The 22,490-nt window shown below is 34.8% G+C and overlaps 1 protein-coding gene across 12 annotated transcripts in view; it reads left to right on the top strand.

Annotated features, from left to right (window-relative positions):
• BBX (BBX high mobility group box domain containing) overlaps window positions 1-22,490 on the top strand; it is a 277,630-nt gene that overhangs the window by 130,999 nt on the left and 124,141 nt on the right. Inside the window, exon 4 of one of the 12 annotated variants that reach the window (XM_039477309.2) lies at window positions 4,936-5,052. The exons of the other annotated variants lie outside the window; for them this stretch is intronic. The gene's annotated coding sequence lies outside the window, so the exon portion shown is untranslated. The remainder of the gene's footprint in view (window positions 1-4,935; window positions 5,053-22,490) is intronic. 12 annotated transcript variants of the gene reach the window in all.

Below are 22,490 nucleotides of genomic sequence, written 5' to 3'. Positions count from 1 at the left end.
CGTTTTCTTTACAGATAAATAATGTATTTTCTATTCCTCTGTATCACTAACAAATATTTACTAATTATCATGTGCAAGGCAATGTGTTACACACTGTCAAGGTCATGATGTGATAATATAAGGCAAACTCTCCTCTCGGCACAAAAGAGGGAGATATACAAATAAACTTGGAGTTCTGAGAAAGATCTTGTCCCACTTAAGGATATCAGGGAAGACTTCACAGAGAGGAGGAAATAACCGAAAGGTGAAAAGGTGAATAGACTCCTTTGGCCAGTTGGATGGGATACATGGAAAGTTACAATGGGAAACTTTGGTGTGAAGGCAGAGATGTAAAGGGGGGTCTTGAATGTTAAGTTGAGTTTACTTTTTTTTTTCCCCCTCAAAAGGCCTATAGCCACTGAAAACTTTTGAGTGAATGATATAAATGAGATTAAATGAATTAGTCTTTCCCATTCACAGGGCACAAGTTAATGGATGCTCAGTTTTAAGGATTCCTTCAATGAAGATTTTCTGAAACACTTGATTCCTACTACTATTTAGCCTCTGTTTTGTGTGTTTAGTGATTGTACATTTAGCTTTCTGAATTCTAGGTATCTGTCATCTGAACCAATTTAGAAACTATTAATCTACAGAACTTGATAATAGACTGAACTTGTTTTGGGGATGTAGAGGGACAGAGACAGAAGGAGGCAGTGAAGGGTACATAAAAGAAGTCAAGATAGGTTTTAAATTTAAGTTCACAAGAGTGTTAGTATTGCCGTCAGAAGCAAGGAGATACTAGTATTACTGATTTGTGGGAGGGGGAGGTGAAGTTTGGGATGGATTGGATTTGAAACACAGAGAATATCCATGGCATTGTATTTAGGATGTATTTGTAAATTTGCGATGAGTTTGGTAGAGATTCAGGCTGAAGATAGATTTAATTTGAGAGAGAGATAAGAGCTGAAACTTTGAAAATTGGTGAAAGGTAATATGCCTGAGGTGAAACTGTTGAAAATACTTACCTATCCTTTGTTAAGGGAAGTCTAAAGGAAAGAAAACCACTTAGATCTGTAGTGGGAAAAGCAGAATCATGCTGTGCAAGATGGGGAAGAGTTTCAAGATCTACAGTATTGAAAATTTAGGGACATCTAAATGCCTAAAAAAGTTTCTTGAGTTAGTAACCGAGGAGCGAATAACCTTTGGAGAAAGGAGTTTTTATAGAGCAGTCAATGAAATAGCCATGTTGTAAAATCTTTCAAATATTGCTTCTTTGAGTGTCAAGTTCTTGATTTTCTTTTTAGCTGAAACTGTGTGTTGAGTCACTGTCTTCATTGAGTAATCCATAATGATTTACAGATCCTTTCTCTCGGAGCATAGAACTCATCTTCTATAAGTGTAGTTGGAATATTCTTTAAATATGTTACCTTAGACTATTTTAAATCAAGGCTTATCCAGGTAATAATATCATTTCCTCAAATGCACTGAAGTGATTTTCTTTAAAATGCCATCAGCAAACATACTTTCAAATGCCTTACTTGTCTAATATTTATTATAATTGGCCTTACAGAGGAATGAATAATGAATTTCCTGTCATTGCCAGCTCTTCTTTCACACTTAGTGAAACTTAGAATAAGGTGCACTCTTTTAATAAAGACCCTTTCGAAAGCCTTCGGAGTAGTTGGGCCAACTGATACGCAGTTTCCAGTCTAAGAACCAGATACATAGCCACTTTGGTTTTCATCTTCAGAGGATGGTGGTAAAGATATATAAGACTCACCCTAGGTAGTGATGATAATTATAATGATTAAAAACTATAGCTGTTGTCTTTTGTGTGCTAATTTCTATGTGTGTGTGTGTGTGTGTGTGTGTGTGTGTGTGTGTGTATGTGTATGTTTATTTATTTTTCTTCCTGTCTTCACAGTGACCCTTAAATGTATGTGAGAGAACTGAGTCTCATAACATTTAAATAGATTGTCTGAGCCTCTCGACTTGTTAAAAACAGATGCAGGATTCAAATCCAGCTCATTCTTACTTTCAAAGACTATGTTCTTTGCATAGTCTGTGTAGTTTTATGATGTATCTGAAATTCGACCTGTAACACCTTTGTTGGCAACTACTGACCCCAGTTTGGGAACTCAGTCCCTTATTACTTTCCTCCCCTTTCCTACCAACTTGGAAAGAACAGATCGTTACTTTTCATTTGCTTAAATAAACATCTTGTCAGATGCCACTGTTAAGTCAGACACTCTTCTTTATATTTAATACTGTTTATGTATTTAATCTTCACATCAGTCTGATGAGAAGTAAGTATATTTTCCCCAAACATTATATTATGAAGCTCATATACTACCACCTAGACTTGGCCATTAACATTTTATTCTATTTATTTTATTACATATTTATCATCTGTCCATCTCTCTATCCTTCATCAATTCAACTCACTTTTTGATGCATCTGAAAATAAATTATAGACATCACTACACCTCCCTAAATGTTTCAGCATTTATATAATATTTATATTAACTACAGTTCAATATTTATGTATTTTTTATGTTAAGTCTACATTCATTGGCATGCACACATCTTAAAAGTACATTTTCTTAGTTTTGACAAATGCATACATCTGTGTAATCCAGATACTTATCAAGATATAGCCTTTACTTACTACTGGTAGATGCCTCTTTTTCCTCTCATTTTTTAGATGAGGAAACTAGAGAGGTGAAGAACAGAGGTGAACTTAGCTTCCCAAGGTTATGCTGCTAATAAGTGGCAAAGCTAGAATTCAAATTCAGGTTGTGTGGCTACAGGGTTTGTGCTTCTCACCACACCACCACACTGCCTATAGATTTTCCTCACATGTTTGGGTATCCTTTTACATTTTCATGTGCATGAATGCCATTTTTATTTTTAACATAAGTGTGTAGACACAGAAGTGGTACACTGGGTTTAATGAGAGGAGAAATGCTGTTCTAGAACGCATTAGTTCCTAGCAAGAGGTTTATAGCGGGAGAAATTAAGAAAGATGTATAATATGACAGATTCCCTCCGTTGTAGTAGGAGGGTGAATCTCTATGTAATAGCTCTGTCTGAACTGGCGTCCTTGATTAATGTTTCCACACGTATCAGTGAAGTGATAGTGAGTTTTCTAATGACACTGGGGTTCAGCAAAATCTTCAAGTACCACTTGAGCAATTAACGGTAAATTATGTTCAGTATAGTTTTGTATTAAGCATTTTTGCTCTTTTATAATTAGTAGAAAAGTGTTCATCTGTGCCTGATATATAATAGCATCACTCATCTTGATAATTCAGACTCTGAAATAATATAATTGACTAATTGGATAAGTTAAGAAATTTATAAGGTTTTTAACAAAGAAATTTGTAGTGGAATTATTTGACTTTTCCAAATAAATTTCATAAAGATGTAAGGATTGGAACAGATTAATTTTTTTTTATAGTTTGCAATACTTGGGTGGCCCGATGGAAAGAACTTGTTCAACTTTAGTCTCTTTCCTGCATTGTGTTCATACCACTCATACCTTAAAAGTTGACCAGTACTTTTTGTTCACTTCTTAAATGACAAAAAGAACCCATCACGTAATTTTTTTTAATCCTAAGTATTGCGCAAAAAGCACTTAAAAAAAAAAAATAGCATGTAGCTCACAAAACCTAGCTAGTCACTAGAGGGCAGAGCAGTACTGTACGTTAGTCTTTATTTGACAATTTCTGGTTTGAAAATTTCTGAACATGATGGAAAATATATTGATACACAGTTGAATAGAAATTTCTTTGTGTTCTTATTGTCTTATTTTGTTGTATCCAATAACATGCTTATACTTTTATCAAAGGAGATTTTCTGGCAATTACATTGAATGTCACTAAAAGGGCATGATTATTTAGAAGAGTAAAGAAAATACTAATGCATACAAAGAGCAATACATTGTATAACTTCTGCTCCATGAAGTACCCTGAAACTGGAGTGCAGTGTAGACTTTAGGTGAGATGTTATGAGGGAGAACAGATAGTTTTGAGCACCAGTTCTTTTACTAATACTTAGCTGTGAGAATTCATTGAAATGTTGAACATTGGTTTATCTTTCCAGTTAACTGAAATGTGTTGAATCATTAAGACTGAAATTATCAAGTTGCAGAAGCAAATGAACTAACTCTAGGCCCCTTTTAAAAATTTTGTCAAGTGACTGTTCACTTAATTTCATTCCTGTACTAAATTTTCTATTATGCTGATATTTTTATTCAGATTTATTTTTGTCTGGTTTATCTTAAAAATATCCTAGTGAGTAGCCTGAGTAATTCAGTGTCCCATAAGATAGAAAACTTTTATCCTTAATTATGTTTATTTGAATTTTATTTACAAAACCAGTTTGAATTTGTGTAATATTCTACTAGGGACAACATAAGGATATCAGAAAAAGCAATAGATTTTAGAATCAGAAAATTTTGGGGCCTTGATTATCATTTATTTGCTTGTGTCTTGGACAAGTCACATTACCTCTCTGACCTTCATTTTCTAAACTGGAAAAAATATTTCCTTATTTGCAACTGGGTTGTTTGGAGGATTGCATGTATATATGTATCTCCAAACATGTACGTATACATCTCAAAACCTTGTGAAGATGAGTTTTAATAGGTAATATTACAAGCTCAGGAAAACCATGGCAATAACTTCAAAGTGGTTGACTGTATCACAGATTTAGTAACATGAGGGCACCTATTACATGAGCAAATAGTACCAAAAATGTGGTTTCAAAACCAAAACCCAAATGCAGATTGCCAGCTTCCTGTCTGTGATTTCTCTGGCTGCTTAATCTCTCCGTCGACTTCTGACTCTTTTGCTCCTCTCAACTCTTTATTTCTGTCCCCTGTTTATTTCCATGTTTCCTCTCTCTGTGTTTCTCCTGACTGTCTCTGGTCTCTCTGTGTTTTTCTTGTCCCAGGCACCCTCAGGAAGACCCCAAGCCTCTAGCGGTACCTGGTATCATCTCCAGCATGTTATAGATGTGGAGGATTCACTGGGATATTGAGAAATACCAGAGGCGAATTGTTCCACTGTAGTAAGTCATTCAGCATTTGTTAAGTGACTACTGTTCACCCAGCATAGTTGGTGGTCCTTTCGGGGAAGAAAAATTTGTTAGGATACAGGACAGAAGAAATAAATTTGTGGTTCTTGCGGGCTAGACAAACATGCAAATGAAAACGACGACGACAAATTAAAAAGCTGACAATCATATAAAGGAATTGTATTTCATGTGTGCTGATGGGGCCTAGGGTTAATGGAGTAGAGAAAGCCAGGTGGTATTAATCAGATTTCCTGCATGAGTTTAAAATTAGGTTTTAAAGTACATTTGGATGAGAGATGTGAGGAAAGAGAGAATGGAAGTGAGTAATTTCTGTGGGGCTTGGCAAGCCCGTTTGCTTCTCTGTGAGTGAATCCCTGACGGGAGGATAATGAAATGAAAGTGCTAGGTTTCAGCCTACCAATAGCTAACTTTACTTCCAGTCTTAGAGAAATTCCAGTTAGGAAAAGAAGTACAGCCAAGTTGAGACTTTCCATAAACATAATTGATATCCACTGCCAGTTTTAGAATTTATAGGGTTTAGGTGTAAATTGTGATTATATGAAGTAATAAAGAAGTACTATGACATAAAATTGATACAGAACATTAGAACATGATTTAGGGATGCATTCTAAATGATACCATACACTGAAATAGTACGCTGAAATATAACAAGTCTGTTTTATTTATTTATTTATTTATTTTGCATTAGAAATTTATTTTTGCTGTTGTATATTTAGACAGTCCTAGCTAGTAGATAAATGGTTTTCACATTTGGATATCAGAGTTGGATATGGTTTGAATCCCAACTATGCTAGCTTTTAAACATTAGGCAATGTACTTCACAATGCTGAATCTCAATTTCCACATGTATAAACCTAAGGCTGGAAATATTTACCTCAAAAAGTGATGTGAATGAAAAGAGATAATTTTATGGAGTCCTGAGTACATGCAAGGTACTTTCTACTTGCAGATACTTAAAAATACCTTTAAAATAGTTAAGTATAGTGTTCTTTCTGAGAGCTTTTTAAAGTAAGACTGCTGTATATATAAGAATGCTTATAGCTACAGAAAATGCTATAGATACAAGAATATTTATTGTGCATGGAAATTAATGACCTTTTATACCTTCTGCTAATAAAACATGTTAGAAAACTGAGTTTCACAGTGGTAACAGGTATAATATCATAATACTGAATTAGATATTAGAAATGGTGAATTAGACTCTCTGTATGAACCTATGGTCTGCAAGCTACATATATGCCTTTTAAACAAAAAATTGTATTAACTTGAGAAATAAGTTTGTGGTTATAATTAACACCCTTTATTCTACCTTCTCTACCATTTTCTGTGTTTATAATTTTGCAGTTTTAGCTTTAGAAGCAGGATAAATCTAAAATATGATAATTTCTTTTTGCTACCCTACACAAAAATTTTTACGCTATGAAGGTAAGGTACAAAGAATAGCAGTAATATGAATAACTGAGAACCTACCACTAGTTTGAGAATAGAACATTACTGTTTTTTTTTGTAGCCCACAATGTGCCCTCACAGATTATATTGCCTCTCTTTACCCCCTCACCACAGTCCTTAATGTTGAGTTTATTATGTGTTTTTCTTTGTTGTTTTTCTCATACTTATGTACCCCCTACATTGTTTTGCTTGTTTTAAAATTTAATAGTAAATAGTCCATGTTTTCTTCTGTAAGAACTATTTTTCCTGTGCTACATTATATTTATGAGTCATTCCTGCTTGTCTTTGTAATTCATTTATTGTCGTATATGTATAGTCTTTTATTGTATGAAAATACCACAATTTAGGCTATTTTCCTTCTTCCCTCCCTCCCTCCCTCCTTCCCTCCCTCCCTCCCCTCCTCCCTCCCCTTCCTTCCTTCCTTCCTTCCTGCCTACCTACCTTCATTCCTTCTCTCTCTCTTTCTCTCTCTCTCTCTCCTTTCTTTCTTTTGTTTTCTTTTGTTTTCTTTTCCTTCCTTCCTTTCTTTCTTTCTTTCTTTCTTTCTTTCTTTCTTTCTTTCTTGTCATTGGAAATAAAGCAGCAGAGGAAAAGTTCTTGAGCCCTGTATATACCCTCTTTATGTACATATTATTTCTTCAGAATATATGTTTAGAAGTAGAATTGTTGGGATAGGATATGCCCAACCTGAAATTCTACAAGATAATGCCACGTGGATTTCCATAGAACTTGTTATGTTTTATATCCACTAACAGAATGTAAGTATTCCCTCTCTCTACCTCCTATAGTTCTTTAAAATTACTAGATTTTTATTTAATATATTCTCTGTATCTTTATGAATGATCCTTTGCATGAATATGACTATATCTGGGCAGAGGTTTAAAATAGAAAAAAATTTTCAGTTTGCCTATAAACATCATCTTAATAAAAACCCTGATGACCCGCAGTTTTTACAAGTTAGTTTTGCTTTTTGCAGCAGCTGCTTTTATTTTTCTCAGTTTCCCAGTTGTCACTCACCTTTTCTCAAACTCATTTAAATCTGGACATCCTGAAATAGCTGGATATGTTTGCTCACTAAATTTTTGCCTCCAGAAAACCTTATCATAAGAATAAATGTTCTCTAGTGATAAATGAAAACTGTCAGCTATTTCTGACTTCTAAGAAAGACAGTTTGTGCAGAGAAATATACTTTCCTTTTCTTTTTCCCCTAATTATTGTTGAGATAGAGTGACCCACAGAGGACTGTTTGCAAGCTGCAGTGCCCTTGATCAACCCGTGTTTTGTTCGGTATTGCAGAAGTTCCAAAAGCTTGAGTAAACGACTCAAGTTCCCTTTTCTGACCTTCACCCTCTTTTGTTTTTCTTAGCCAATGATTCATTTGGTATCTGATTATATTTTTATACTCTGTTCCAATTTTAATATCAAAAGTTCTTCCTAATCTCTTAATGGGTACTTGGTGTTTCATAATTTTAGTTAACTCATCTCAGTATTTTGTCTTTTTTCAAACTTGCTGCCACTACTACATGTGTCTCCTGATGTTTCCCAGGAAATACCAGGATCTATCCTATTTCCTGGCACTTATTCAGTGGGTATTTATTGAATGTAGAAAGGAAAGATGTACAATAATTTGTACAATAATCTGCTTAGCTACAATAATTTCCTTAAAAGCTCTAGGCAAAAATAATGAGACTGTAAGTAGTTTTGCTAGTAAGTACCTTTATTAAACCATAGCCAGTCATTTCTCCTTGAGCTTTACTTTACTTTGTTTGAAAAATTACAGTGGTAGATCAGTGGTCTGTAAGACTCCTTTTGACACCACAATTTTGTATTCTATCTTCTAATTGAAATGAAAAACACTTTCTCACTATTTATCTGGGCACCATTACCAGGGTCTGAATCTGTCTACCTTACTGGGTTTGAGGCCCATAACTGTGTCACAGCAACCTGCCAGTTACTGTCTCTCATAACCCCAGCGAGTGGGGGCATACATTAAACTTGTCTTCCTCTCTATTCCGTAGGGTGTATTTGTTCTAGTATAATAAATGACTTTGGCCTCCCGATTTCATTTATCAGGCAACCCAGGCATTGTTTAATGCTAATGCTTGCGCTCTGGCCTCTTGTTCCTTCTTCTCTTCCCGTAACACTACAGCCATGATCGGGGCAACTCATCCTACCCTTTGCTACTTGCTCTACAGCATAACCCCATGACTTTCTCACACTCTAGTTACCATCTTTGAGTCAGCACTGGTTCTTTGTGTTGGGCTTTCCTTAGAGTCAGTGTGTCTCTCTGCACCTGGCGCTGGAGGCAAGTTGTTTCTTCCTTTCTGTTGTGGTTCCTCCGCTAGGGACACCTCAGCTCAAGGTGACTGGTGAGTGAGAGCCTAACTTTTTTCCTCGCTACCGTCATTCAATCTTTCCGTTACTATTGGAGGGAATCACTAAACCACTTCCAAGGAGTTATTGGACTCCAGATTATCACGTGACTAATATATCCTAGATGTGTTACTGGTCCTGGATTCATCTTGTGAGTACTTTTGAACTCTGCACCAAAGGCAAAAAAGGTGCCAGAGATCAAGCTACAATGGGAAGGGAAACAACTTCCTTTTAATTCTCTGTCAATTGTAACCATGGCCCAGTCACTCATGAGGGTCCTAGCCAGAAAACTATGTATTTGGTCTTTAATCAAGGTCAAGTATAGACTCTTCCTGACCTTTATTCAGGGATACAGAATGTGTACATTTCTGTTGTGCTTAGCCAGTGGACACTTTATGCTCCTTGTGATACTATAGATCTGGTTTGTAAAGATTCCATATAAGTCTTCCAACTTTTAGTGTAAGATGAGAAGGCGGAAGAAAAATTTTACAACTAAAAAACGAGGAAAAGGGGGAAACTTATTCAATGAAGGGTTTATTTTTAATAACACTAACTGAATTCTAAATCAAATTTTAAGTTTTAAAAATGTCAAATTATTTATTATTGAAAGTCTAGTTGTTAACCTCCTACCTCCAGCCTCCATACACATAAAATACCCAAGATTCACTGGGCTGTACAGCCATGAGGAACAAGAAGCCAGACTGTCTGTGAGAATTCACCCCTCCTAACTGCTTGCTTGACAAAACTCTTAAGGAAACATACTATGCCAAATGTTCCGTTCTCCAGAGAAGCAGTTAATACCACCCTATCTCAAGAAAAACAGATGACTTTTTGTTCCTCAGGAATTCAAGGAGAGAAACATTCTTTTATGCTTATCAGGAAAAAAATAGGAGAAATTACCTGACATGAAAACTTTACTGATAGGAGAATGTTCATTCTAACCATTATTATAATGTGTGTTGCATTAATGTAAAAGGCTTGACCTGTTAAGTATTCACATTAATATTTTAAATTATCAGTGATAAGAGTTTCTTTTGTAGTACTAATTCGCTTGGTCTTTTATTAATTTAGACAGACTTGAAAGTGCTTCATAAAACCTGCAACACTCATTTTGTATTCTTATTTTAATTTAATGTCTTGTCTTCTGAAAGCCATATATTCTCTAATGATTTAAGTTGTAACGAATATTAAAAATAAACTATATTATTAATGAAATAGGTTGGGTCATCCTTAAATACAGTAGAAACATTTATAAATATATAAATATATGATATAAAATTTTCTTTCTGAGGATTCTAGAAAATGCATTTATGACAGATTCTGTACTGGATGGAGCTGCTTAATTTGGAAAAGGTTTTAAAAATGCTAAATTAAGAATACATTTTGAACTATGTATTTTTTATTCTTATATGTATTATACAGTGAAGTTGGTAATATAAAATTAATCTCAATGTTGAGCTTTACTCAAGTAAGTACTCTAAAAATAGATTTATCTATATTATTAGAAAGTATTTTATTAAAATAACTGAATAGTTTCATTCAGATTTAGGTGTTGGTTGAATAACAATATTCATTTTGTCTTATAACTTATATTTGAAAACAAAAAAGGAAAATGTTCAATGGATCTGTAATTTTGATGAAAAGAGGTGCGCAATGAATCTGTTTTGTTGAATGTTTTCTAGTATATTTCCATTTATTTATCTTAGCTATAAAAATTCACATTTCCAAAAGCCTGATTAGGTTTTATTAAATCTGAAAAATAAATTGCTGATTGCTTTTATAAAAACAATGGAACAGAAAGTAGAGCAGCTGTACCTTAATATTGATATTTGTTTTGAGTGATTGGGACCCTTCTAGGAAGCTCACCTACATTTTATGGTGTTGAAGATTACTAAATATGGCCTTCTCTGTACATGCCAAACTGTTTTCTCCCAGCAAATCATACTCGGAATCTGTACATCTCTTGTGCTCAGCTAGTGGACGCCACTCCTTTCCCCTGTGCCAGGCAAGCACTGTGTCTCATTTGAATGGTGACATTATTGCCCTTAAGTTAAGGTGTGTTTTGAGCTTAGAGGATTCTTGGCTGCCGTTTTCATCCATTTATAGTTATTCCCTGTTACTTAACCCCTATACGTCACCTATAGATGTTGTGGCAGGTTGATGGCAGTGTTATTTCGGTGAGCCCAGAGCTGCCCAGTAAACATGGGGTTTGCGTTTTCATCCCTTAGTAACCAGCAAGCTGTTAAGAACCACTCTGGACCTAGGAAAGTCTGTGCTCTGGAACTCTGAGTCAGAGAACTAATAGCGCTCAGTGCCAAGGCAGGAGTGGGTCTGATTTTCACTGAATGGAGTCATCCAGTCAGCTGTTCCTTCCGAAATAAGGCTCATGGAGAAAGCCTTTCTTCTGCACTCATTGGAGCTTAATCAAGGATTGATTTGAGTATGTTTTCTTTTCTTTCACTCTTTAAAAAATGTGCTGGAGACTTTTGTTGATTTGTTTGAAATTATTTGCATTTAAATGGCTTCCGAGACAGTTTTCACATAGAGGTTCTGGCTCTTACGTTTTGCACTTACTGTGGCTGACAAAATCATGATGGGACTGCGTTCTCCTTTTTCTTGATTTACGCTTTTGTGGCTGTTTCAAAGACAAATAAGGGACACCTACTTTTTCCCATCCCCCTCCTACATTCAGAGGTTAAAGTTAGAGAAAGAATGAATCATAGACAAGGTTAACTTCAGAGATTTAAATCTACGATCTTCTATGGGAACTTTAAGACTTCCTGCCTATAATTAAGAGACTAGATGGTGATGAAGATGATGGTGGTAATGTGAATGTTTCTAAAGTAGAGGTACTGTAAGAGGCTGAGTCACAGATTTAAAATTATCATTTGAGATAATAACAGAATAGTATCACAAGGCAGTTTATGGCTCATGCTGTTGAATTAAGAACGTAGAGGAAGGAGATGTTATTTTGCCTAGGATCATATGTGACTTGCCTTGAGAGAAAGAGAGAAGGACTATTTTAAATAAGGTATCTCTGGACAAATGATAAGAAGCGTAAAAGCACTCAATTGCAGGGAGCTGGGCCTTGAATACATCTAGGATATAGTAAAAGGCAAAGGAAGTTTGAGGCCATGTTTTGAGTGTATGGGCAGGGAGTGACATGGGAAGGGACACCAAAAAGATGCAGAATACTAGGCTAAGGAATCAAATTCTAGGAGTAGACCGGCAAGAGCCACTGAAGCGTTTGATTTCAGGGAGTGAAAAGCTCAAAGCATGATTCTAAGTAAATCTGATAGAGATTAGTTTGAATGGGGATTATCCCTTAGGAACTGCTATAGTTACCTCTTGGGTTGAAATGGTGCCAAAGGGATTGAAGAGGGAAGGAAATATGTATTTTTAACAATATGTATGCAAGGCAGCATATATGAGGTACTCTGAAAGGGATTTTTCACATTTATTATCTGTTTCCATTGTCACCATCCTATGAAGTAGGCACTAGTCTTCTTTTATAGATTAATGAACAGAGGTCCTTAGATAACTACTAGTGGTCAAAATTCATAGCCAGGCCTGACTGCCAAGTTGCTAAGCCTTTTAACACCCCTGTTCTGACTCATGAACATGGAAATGGAAAACTGATAACTTTTTAGTTCTTATTTGCAAAATGTTACTTTATTAGGAATTATGAAATCCATCCAAATTAGGGTTATATTCATATATATTCTTATATACATTCTTTCATGTACATTAGTACACCTGAGTTTGAATCAGATGTTATGCATTAGACATAGCTAATTAGATTTAACTATTTCTTAATCACAGCATTTGAGGAAATGAACTTTAAATTCAGAGAAAATGTCAGTGAACAAAATAGGTCATTAATATATTTTATTAATATATCAATTTAAAACATACAATAAGACTATTTTCTACCAAATATCAATTTTAATATGTTAAGAAATGAAGCTAATGTCTTAATTTTTAAGAATAAAAATGATGAGGTTTGTTAAAGGATATAAAATTACAGCTAAATAGCAGGAATAAGTTCTAGTGTTATACCATTCTAGAATGACTGTAGTTAACAATAATATGTAGTTTCAAATAGCTAGAAGGAAGATACTCAGTGTTCCCAACAGGAAGAAGTGATAAATGTTTGGGATGATGGATACACAATAATTACCCTGATCTGATTACTATACATCGTATGTACTGAAATATGAACGCCATAAATATGTACATGTTACATGTTACATGTAGCTGTTACATGTCAATTAAGAAATAAAATAAAAATTTTAAAAAGAATAAAAATTTTGGAAGAAACAGGAATATTTAGGAAAGATTTTTGGTTCCATCATTCATTGAAAGCTTTCTGGTTTTCTAACTTTTTAGTTTTGTATTTGTATTATAAATATAAAAATGTAATTCAGTTGACTGGTTTAATAAGAAATACTAGAAGGAAGCTTATTTTTTAATGAGATGATCACTTTAATGAATAATAATTATTTTACAGATGTTTAAAGAGGTAGGTACTAACACCCAGTTAATTGCCCACTATCAACACCAACAAATCACCACCTCTGCACTCCCTGCACAAGACTTTCTGGGTGGTTGGTGTTTGTTTCTTCTTAATTGATGTTAGCTTTTTATAATTGGTCACTTTTTCCTAAAAACAATTTTTCAAAAAATGTGGTGGTTAGTTGAGGAGGATCTGTTAGTTGTGTTCTGAGATTTACATAGATCAGATTGCTATTTCATCCTTAAACATGTTAAATGGATCCTTTCTGTTGGACATACTTTTTTGATTTTCGGGGGGATTCTGATTTTTTTTCATTGTATAACCTGCACTTCCTTCAGTAAAAATAGTTTTGGGTTCACAAACAAGAAGCAGCTGTCTTAAATATGTTCATTGACTCAGCCGAGTGTCTGCAGTTGCCCAACAAAAGTTATTTGATTTTGGGTAGTGCAAAGAAATCAAAATAAGCATTCAGATTAGATTTTGGCTGCTGTAATAAGAGCTTCTGTCTGTAACTTGAAGTTTTGAAATCCACATGTAGTGTATTTTTATCTTAAAATGTGGAGAGATTTGAGCCTAAACACCATTGAGACTGTGAAGAGAGCTTAAGTGATAGAGCTCAGTATTTCTTTTGAATTATTTTTCTGATCCTCAGAGGAAAACTTTGAATCTTCATTTCAAGATTGACCTAACAAGAGTTACATCTCAATGTTATTCACAAGCTGAGAAAAAATAATCATAATTTTAGGTGTGTGTATTACCTGGTGAAAGAAAGTGAATGCTTTCGTTCACTGAAGGAAGTCATCTCAAAGAATGACATGGACAAGGCCAGAAACATATGGAGAGACATATCCCAAAAAAAGACTTTTCAGAATTGTAAAATTGAGAGCAGCAGAATAAAACAGTTCACACATTTTATCAGATCCATATAGCACTGCAAATTCATTGCCTCCTTGAGAGACCATTGCTGTAAATATGTAGGGAGCAAAAGAGTGTTGTTAAGTCTCTGACATAAGTAAATATTCGTAATGGAATAGTGTGCGACAAGAATAACGACCACACAAATGAAGGCTAGTTTTAAGATTCTATATTCTGAGATCCTTCTTGAAAAATCTTGCAAAGTGTCTGCTTGTGATTCTTTATCTCATACAACTACAGAAAGATCAACATGGGTTAGAAAAATCCTAAACACCACATTTTAACCAGTGATAAAATGAAAATTTGAAGTTATGATATCCACACGTAGTGTATTTTATTTGAAACTTGGAGGTAAATTGGAAATGATGCCTTCTGTTTGAAAACTTTCTAATGAGGCATAATCTTATGTCTGGACTGTTAAATTGAGAATTAGAGCAGATGTGTTAGAGTCACTTGCATGAGACCTTAAGTATCTCTTCACCTTAGCTCCCCAAGTGTAAAGTAACTATTATTTAATTATTTCACATATTCATATTGTTCTTATCTTCAAAACACAATCTACAAAGTAAGTCTTGAGAGGATTTGACCTATTAGGAGAAAGGTCCTCGCTATGTTATAACCCTGTGATACAAAGTGATATTTTGAGTTAAAAGGGATCTAGGATAATATGACTGCAGTTTTCAAGCATAAGCTGAATGTGATATTTCATGAAAAGAGTTGAAAACATTTTGTAGTTCAGGTAGAAAGTGTATATTTTTGAAGCTGTGTTGTACTATTGCCAGTTCCTCAAGATAACATCTCTTCAGTATAAGGTATGAATTATTTAGAGGCTGAAGTAGGGAATGGTAAAACAAAGCAACCAGAATAGAGGAAGAGTATCAAACTAGGGTATATTTTTATTAAGTGGTAGAGTCCCTTGGGAGTACAGTGTGCTGAAATATCAGGATCCTATGATAAATTTTTACTTCTCATATGTTGTTTTGCCTTTTGTTTTCAAAGGGCCTGGCATAGCCTTGGGTGCTCACTATATTTACTTTGAATGTGGAATGACTGTTGGTCATGTTAATGAAGTAAATTTTAATGAAGTAAAATTTTATCCTTTGTGAAGAGTATCACAAGTCATTTTTTAAAAATTAAATAAATTTTGGTTGGCTTCAGAATTGTTAAGTCTTTCTCAGTGATAAATGAAAATGAAAAATTAACCCCATGGATGACTTTGTACTAGCCCCAGCTCTTTCATCTTGAAGAGGTTCTGAGCAAATTTCTTAATTTTGACCTGAATTTTCTTTTTTTTTCAGTAAGGGAGTTAAATTGGATAATCTCTGAAGTATATTCTAACTTCTATAATTTAGTGATGTTAAATGAAGAGGAAAGTGGGAGTTCAAAATGAGTAGCAGATTATTCCTAAATCAAGTTAGATGAGATTAACAGGAGTTAATAATAAAGAGTTTCACATTAACAGACTTTTAATAATGAAGAAACGTGAACAAGTGTTAGAGAAAACATTCCTTTCTCTAAGGAGATGCAAAACCTTATATGGGATGTAATGACAATTAGATTTGTTTGATTAGGGCAAAGAGTTTTTCTTGGGGTATGGTAGTGAGTTTTCGTATTATGCTGATAAAGGCTCAACAATTTCTGATAAAATGGCCATTTACAATCTGTTTTTAATAAAGCTTTAATCTACATTTTTTTAAACCCCAGTTTTTTGGCTTCTGTACCTACCCGCCTACCCCCCAAAAGCTTCACATGAATCACATTGTTTGTTTCCTTTTTAACCGTTGTATAGTCCCCCAAAAAATTGAGAGCATAGGCAAAAGTTAAAATTCTAAGACTATCAAAGAATGCAAATAATACTGATAAAAAGTATGCCTCCTTACAGTAAAGTTTTCCACTTTACAAATTTCTCATTATTAAGACAACAAATAATTATTATAGTAAGACCCATTTCAAATTTTTTCTTAGAAATTTCTGTTATTCTGGGCAGCACTTGACTAAACTCTTGAAAATTACCATAAAATACTACATGTAGAACTGCTTTTAAAATTAAGAAGACTACTTGTTAGAAATACATGTCTTCTTGTATAAACAGATACCTTTTCTACGTTTGGAAGTCTCATTTCCTGTAAAACACACATAGAACAGTTTGACAAAAGAGGTACTGTCCTCATGACGGTCTTCAAGTATTTTATTTATGTTGGTGGACAGATGTGAACTGTTCTTTATGGAGTAGTATGGCCACAAAATGTAAAGTTAATTACTCTTCTTTAGAAAAAAAAATGCATTGAAACTTATATATGATATAATTTAACCCAAACCATTAATAATACTTGTGATGATACATTTTTCAAGGGAAAAGAATGTGTCACTAAATCATCTGTAGTCCCTTAAAAATTGGAAATACATGTCAGAGGAGCTTGAAAATGAGGCGTTCACATGTAAATATCTTGGGAAATTCTGACCGTGTAACTAATACTAAAGACTGCCTTTTGATTCTACTTAATTCTTAATAAGTACCATAATGCCTTCAAGCCAGAAAGATGTATCTGAAAGTTCTAACACACACATTATAGAATTCCTAAGTCATTGTCTCACTACCCTTCTAATTTTTCACAGATTATTCTAGTCATTTAATAGTAACATTAAAAGACCCCCACTTTGTATTGATTTTAAACTTTTACATCACCCGGGAAGTTTTAGACTAGAAACCCTTGCACTAGTAATGACTTTGGGACTCTGGACGTTTAGCTGGATGACTGATCCCAGTGTGTTGTTGCCAAGTGAAGGAAGACATTGAGGCATGCGATGCATAGAATTGCTTTGACTCACTTCTTTCCCCTGGCAGCAGCTACAGCCTGGCGGCAGCAGAACCAAATCTGTATACTTGCACGTTTGAAAGCTGCTTTTCTTAGGCTCCCACAGCCGTTTGTATAGAAGAGGAGCCAAAGTAAGACATCTAAAGAGACTTTCTCAAAAGCAATTCACATGTGATCTTACAAAGAACTCCTTTTAGATTTGGTCCTATCACTACACTCCTCAGACTTCTGTTAAAGCCTTTGCTAAGAGGTAGTGTTAGGGCAAGGCCTGATAACTTCTGTTTTGTTGAATTTGTTGCAGAGTGTTTTTAAGAAATAACAGCCTTAGAGTAATTTAGAGTGGAAGGGCCAGCCATCTCCAGACACGAAAGAGGGAACCTGAGATTGGGAGGTTAGGTGATTTAGCCAAGGCATGCTGCTGCTTAGAGAGTCTGTGTTTTCAGACTTCCACTTATGTGTACAGTTATTATGTCAGAATATGGTTTATGAATAGTAAGAAGTAAGTTGCAGAAGAATAACAAAAAGGACATTTTAACTATAGTTTAAAAGTTGCACGATGTCAACTGCCATTAATCTGATAGGAAGATCCAGATTAAAGTTTCGGACCCTGGAGATGGAATGGGCTCAGAGCTGAAGGAGTGTAGTGTATCTATACTTACTCTGAGATGATACGAGGCAAGAGATGGCAGTTTTGAGGGAAATCAGAGCTTTTCTTCTGTAATACTGAGGGTTAGTTTGTGAACTTCTGTTTATTGGCCATCATGTTTTGAGCACCTGCGGAGGAAAGGGTGCTCCCTCAGCCTCAAGTAGCTTAAGGACTGTGCTGATAGGAAGCAGAAGCAGCTCCTTGTGTCCTCTTAGTGAACAACACAGATTCCCACTTCAAATAACTGATGAGTCTTTTCTGTGGTCTCCCAGTGTTGTTTGCATCTCATACACTTAGGCAGCAGTTCCCGCATGGACCTTTTAGATCAAAAATGAAACTATACCACCTTAAGATGCCTTTAAAGGAGACATTCTATTACTATTTGGGGAAGAATAAAAGAGGCAGTATGATATAGCGGAAAGAGTTCTGATTTTGTGGTCAAGAGACCGAGATCTTAACTCTACCAGTAATCGGTATGGTGAACTTAAACTAACCTTTAACCCCTATGGGTCTTGTTTGCATCATCTGCAAATTGGGGAACAAGATGATCTCCAAAGGCTAGATTTGCAGTCCCGATCAATTCTATATTGAAGGGCTTCATTTTTAGAAGAGTAGCTCTTTAAACAAATTATCCTATAAATCAAATACGGCACCAGAAATAGCAGTGACAAATGCAGAATTTTTCTAGGTAAGTCAGTTATGACAGGCTGCAGACAACTCTTTTTAATGTAAAAACTTTTTATTATCAGACAGGTGCTCTGGTGCTCTCCAAATAAATTGATAGTTTCTGTTATACAGTGTTGGAATCTGAAAATATCTATAAAATTATAAGCTTTTTTAAAAAATTGTAGAATCTGCTTCCAAAGATGAAAACAAAACAAAACAATGAGTCTATAACTAAGGGAATTTGGGTAGACGTGGATTTTATCTGATTAAGTCTAATTACAAATTGTTTCTGAGTTATCACAGATTAATATTATACGTAAATGTTTTGTTATCAGTCTTTCATTTTGCCTGATTATATATTTATGCTACCTTAATTGATTTCATTAATTCCATTTTAATTGATCATGACTTGTGTTACTGCCACCGTGATGGTAAAAGAGGGCCTTTGCCGCTGTGTACATGTAGCGACGTGGCAACACTTTCAAGGCTTTGCTGGAAACCCTATACTGATTTCTAAATATCAGACATAGCTTATTTAGAAAAAGTGAGTTTGTTTTCATATAGTGTAGGGCAGCAGTAATTACTGTCCTGATATAATGATGCTAATCTTTTACCATCATCATGTGAAGTGAATGATACACACATGTTAAATTGAGTCTCCTTTCTAACTTGTGTTATGCAACCATTTACAGGTCCTGGACCACTTAGGAGATGATTGGGCTGTTCCTTATTCTTTGTTAGTGGCAGATATTCAACTTGAGATTTAAAATCAATATTGCCTATTCAGAGTTGTGTGCGTTTAAAATATGTTGTTGTCCGCCAGCTCAGACCACTAATTGGTGAGGAAGTGCCATAAGGGACAGCTATTTTTTTCATGCAGAATAGCTTTTTAAAAGATCATTTCATCAGGATTTAAATATAAGCAAGCAGACAAATTTTATAAAAACATCCACTAGATGGCATCTTGTAATTGTGTTTGGCATTATCCTGTAGCATTCTTGACAAGAGGGTATAATTAGAACAGAAAGGTTTTCGGTTTTTTTTTTTCTCTGAAGGTTGGTTGTTCATGAATATATGGATTCATATGTACTTCAAAATAATCTTAAAGTGAAAAAATTTATCCAGTCATTTAGTCATATTGCCCACTCACCATAGGAAACATTTCTAGAACATTCCTGATGTGTTCTCAAACATAGCATGACATTGGTAACCTTTATTAATAATTGGGAAACTTGCTTTCCTAACCATTTTACATTCTTAATTTTGTAAAAATATGGAAAGCATAGAAAATTAGTCCCTTGCTGGAATATCCATTAGTGAGAAGATAAGCTTTGGATATAGATTATATTTTGATATGGTTCCAAAGTTCTTTTAGAGTTAAACTTCTAAGAACCATTAACATTGATCCGGTGAAAAATTTTTTAGTATTGAATTTATTTTTCAAATACAGATGCTCCTTGACTTATAATGCGGCTACATCCTGATAGGCTCACTATAAATAGTTGAAAATATCCTGTCAAAAATGCATTTAATACATCTAACCTCCCAAACATCATAACTTAGCCTACCTACACGTGCTCAGAACACTTATATTAGCCTATAAGTGGGCAAAATCATCTAACACAAAGCCTTTTTTTCTTTTTGAGATGGAGTCTCGCTCTGTCACCAGGCTGGAGTGCAGTGGTGCGATCTCAGCTCACTGCAGCCTCTGCCTCCTGGGTTCAAGCGATTCTCCTGCCTCAGCTTCCAGAATAGCTGGGATTACAGGCAGGCACCACCCACACTGAGCTAATTTTTGTATTTTTGGTAGAGACAGAGTTTTACCACGTTGGCCAGGATGGTGTCGATTTCTTGACCTCGTGATCTGCCCGCCTTACAAGGCCTGTTTTATAATAGTGTTGCATATCTTATATAACTTATTGAAGACTAAAAGTTTTCCAAGCATGTTTAAGCTACACTAGGCTATGATATTCAGTAACTTAGGTATATTAAAGACATTTTCCACTAATGATATTTTTAACTTCTAAGTTGAAAACATCTGTATTAATAAGCTAACAATCTTATTCTTAAGTGCATACAAATTTATGAATGATTTGGTTAATCTCCTTAGCTTATAGTATTTTAAAAAGCTCATTGTTTATGGAGCTATACATTATACCCCAGTGTCTTCTTTTTTGATTTTTGAATTATATGTATTTTAAATTTTTTTAAAAAGCTACAAAATAGAATTACCAAAAAATTTTATCATAGATAATGTCGTAAAAAATTTAGTGTTCATTCTTTCAGGTTTTTTTGGGGGATTATGTATATATAAACATATTATTATGTGTATTATTTTAAAAAAGGAATCAGGCTCTTATATCCTATGCAACCTTTGTTCCTGCTTATCTTGAGCGTCTTTTTATGCCAATAAAGGCATTTCATGGAATTCTTAGTCACTATAAATTGTTAAATTTTAACAAAGCTCCCGCTGTTTATATTTTGGCCCCACACCCCTATTTTTTCTCTACCCACAGATTTTTGACATGCAGAGGTGTTTCTTTACCTAACAGTATTTACTGATGAGAGCAATGAATTAAAGCAGCATAGGTCAACCTGGCACAACATCTGGTTAATAATAGGTTCTCAATTAATAACGCTGAATGAATTTTCTACTTTTTTTGGTTACATGAGGTTAATGGTTGGAAGTTATTATATTCCTGGCTCAAGCCTGTAATCCCAGCACTTTGGGAGGACCCGAGGCAGGAGGATTGTTTGAGCCCAGAAGTTTGAGACAAGCCTAGGCAATACAGTAAGACCCCAATTCTACTAAAAATTTGAAAAATTAGCTGGGTGTGGCATGCCTGTAGTCTCAGCTACTCTGGAGGCTGAGGTGGGAAGATCACTTGAGTCCAGGAGGTCAAGGCTATAGCAGTGAGCCATGTTTGCACCACTGTACTCAGGCCTGGGCAACAGGGCAAGACCCTTTCTCAAAAAAAAAAAAAAAAAAAAAAAAAAAAAAAAAAAAAAATGTTGTTACTTGTAGTTTATTTCAAGTTGATTTGAATGTTTATAGTCTATGATTAATTATAATGATGATAGCAAACCTTCATATGCACTTATTGAGCAGTGTATATAAAAATTGGCTTAATCCTCACAATAAATTAGATACTGTTATTCTTCCTTTTACAGATGAGGATGCCAAGGGACAGAGAGGTTAGGTTACTTGCCCAAGATTACACAGTTTGTCAATAACCGAATAATTTGTAGATGCAAGTTTACGAATTCAGGAAAAAAGAGTTTACAGTTGTATTTTATGTCAAATCACATGAGGTACAAGGCATAGGCCAAGTAGAATTAAGCAGGAGGGTCTGGGATTTCTTTCAAAGCCATGTTTAAGGGCTTCAGTTTAAAAAAAAGGCCAAGGATTTTTGTGATTCTCTTGAAATGGCGTCAGTGCTATCAGATTTTCTTATTGAATGTAAGATCACAAGTTGTAAAGTTTGTAATCTAGATAATATAGATTACAGTTATGTTTGACACAGTGCATATCTTACTTTGACACAGATGATACATAATTTTTAACTAGTATGAAATTTACATGTCAGGGTTATAATTTAATGTATATTACCCAAAATTCAGGCTCATGGAGTTTTCTGGGCTTGAATTGCATATTTTCTCAGCCTTGTCCAGGTCCTACTGTGCTAAATGTGGAAGCTGTGTGGTTTCCCAGCAGCAGAGGCATTGATCTAATGGACATTTATTAAGCACCTAATATATGCCAGGCACAACAATAGCTCTGGGCATACAAAGATAAATAAAATCTCTCGTCTTCAAGAAGGGCAGAGTGTATGGCTAGCAACATTGAAAAGATCCTTCCAGAAACAACAGGATTCTGTTAAAGTGCTTGCTTACTTGCTTTCGTCTTCATAAAATGGAAAAAAAAAAAACCAAAAAACATGAACAAACAAAACGAGAAATGGATTAGTGCGGTCCAGGCTTTCTCTTTCCTCTGAACTTGTGCTGTGAAGGCTTTATAAAAAAGCCCCTC

This window comes from Saimiri boliviensis, chromosome 8 (assembly GCF_048565385.1).
Source record: "Saimiri boliviensis isolate mSaiBol1 chromosome 8, mSaiBol1.pri, whole genome shotgun sequence".
In the NCBI taxonomy this organism is placed as follows: domain Eukaryota; kingdom Metazoa; phylum Chordata; class Mammalia; order Primates; family Cebidae; genus Saimiri; species Saimiri boliviensis.
Note: the sequence above shows the minus strand (reverse complement) of the source record. Positions and strands in the feature narration are given on the sequence as shown.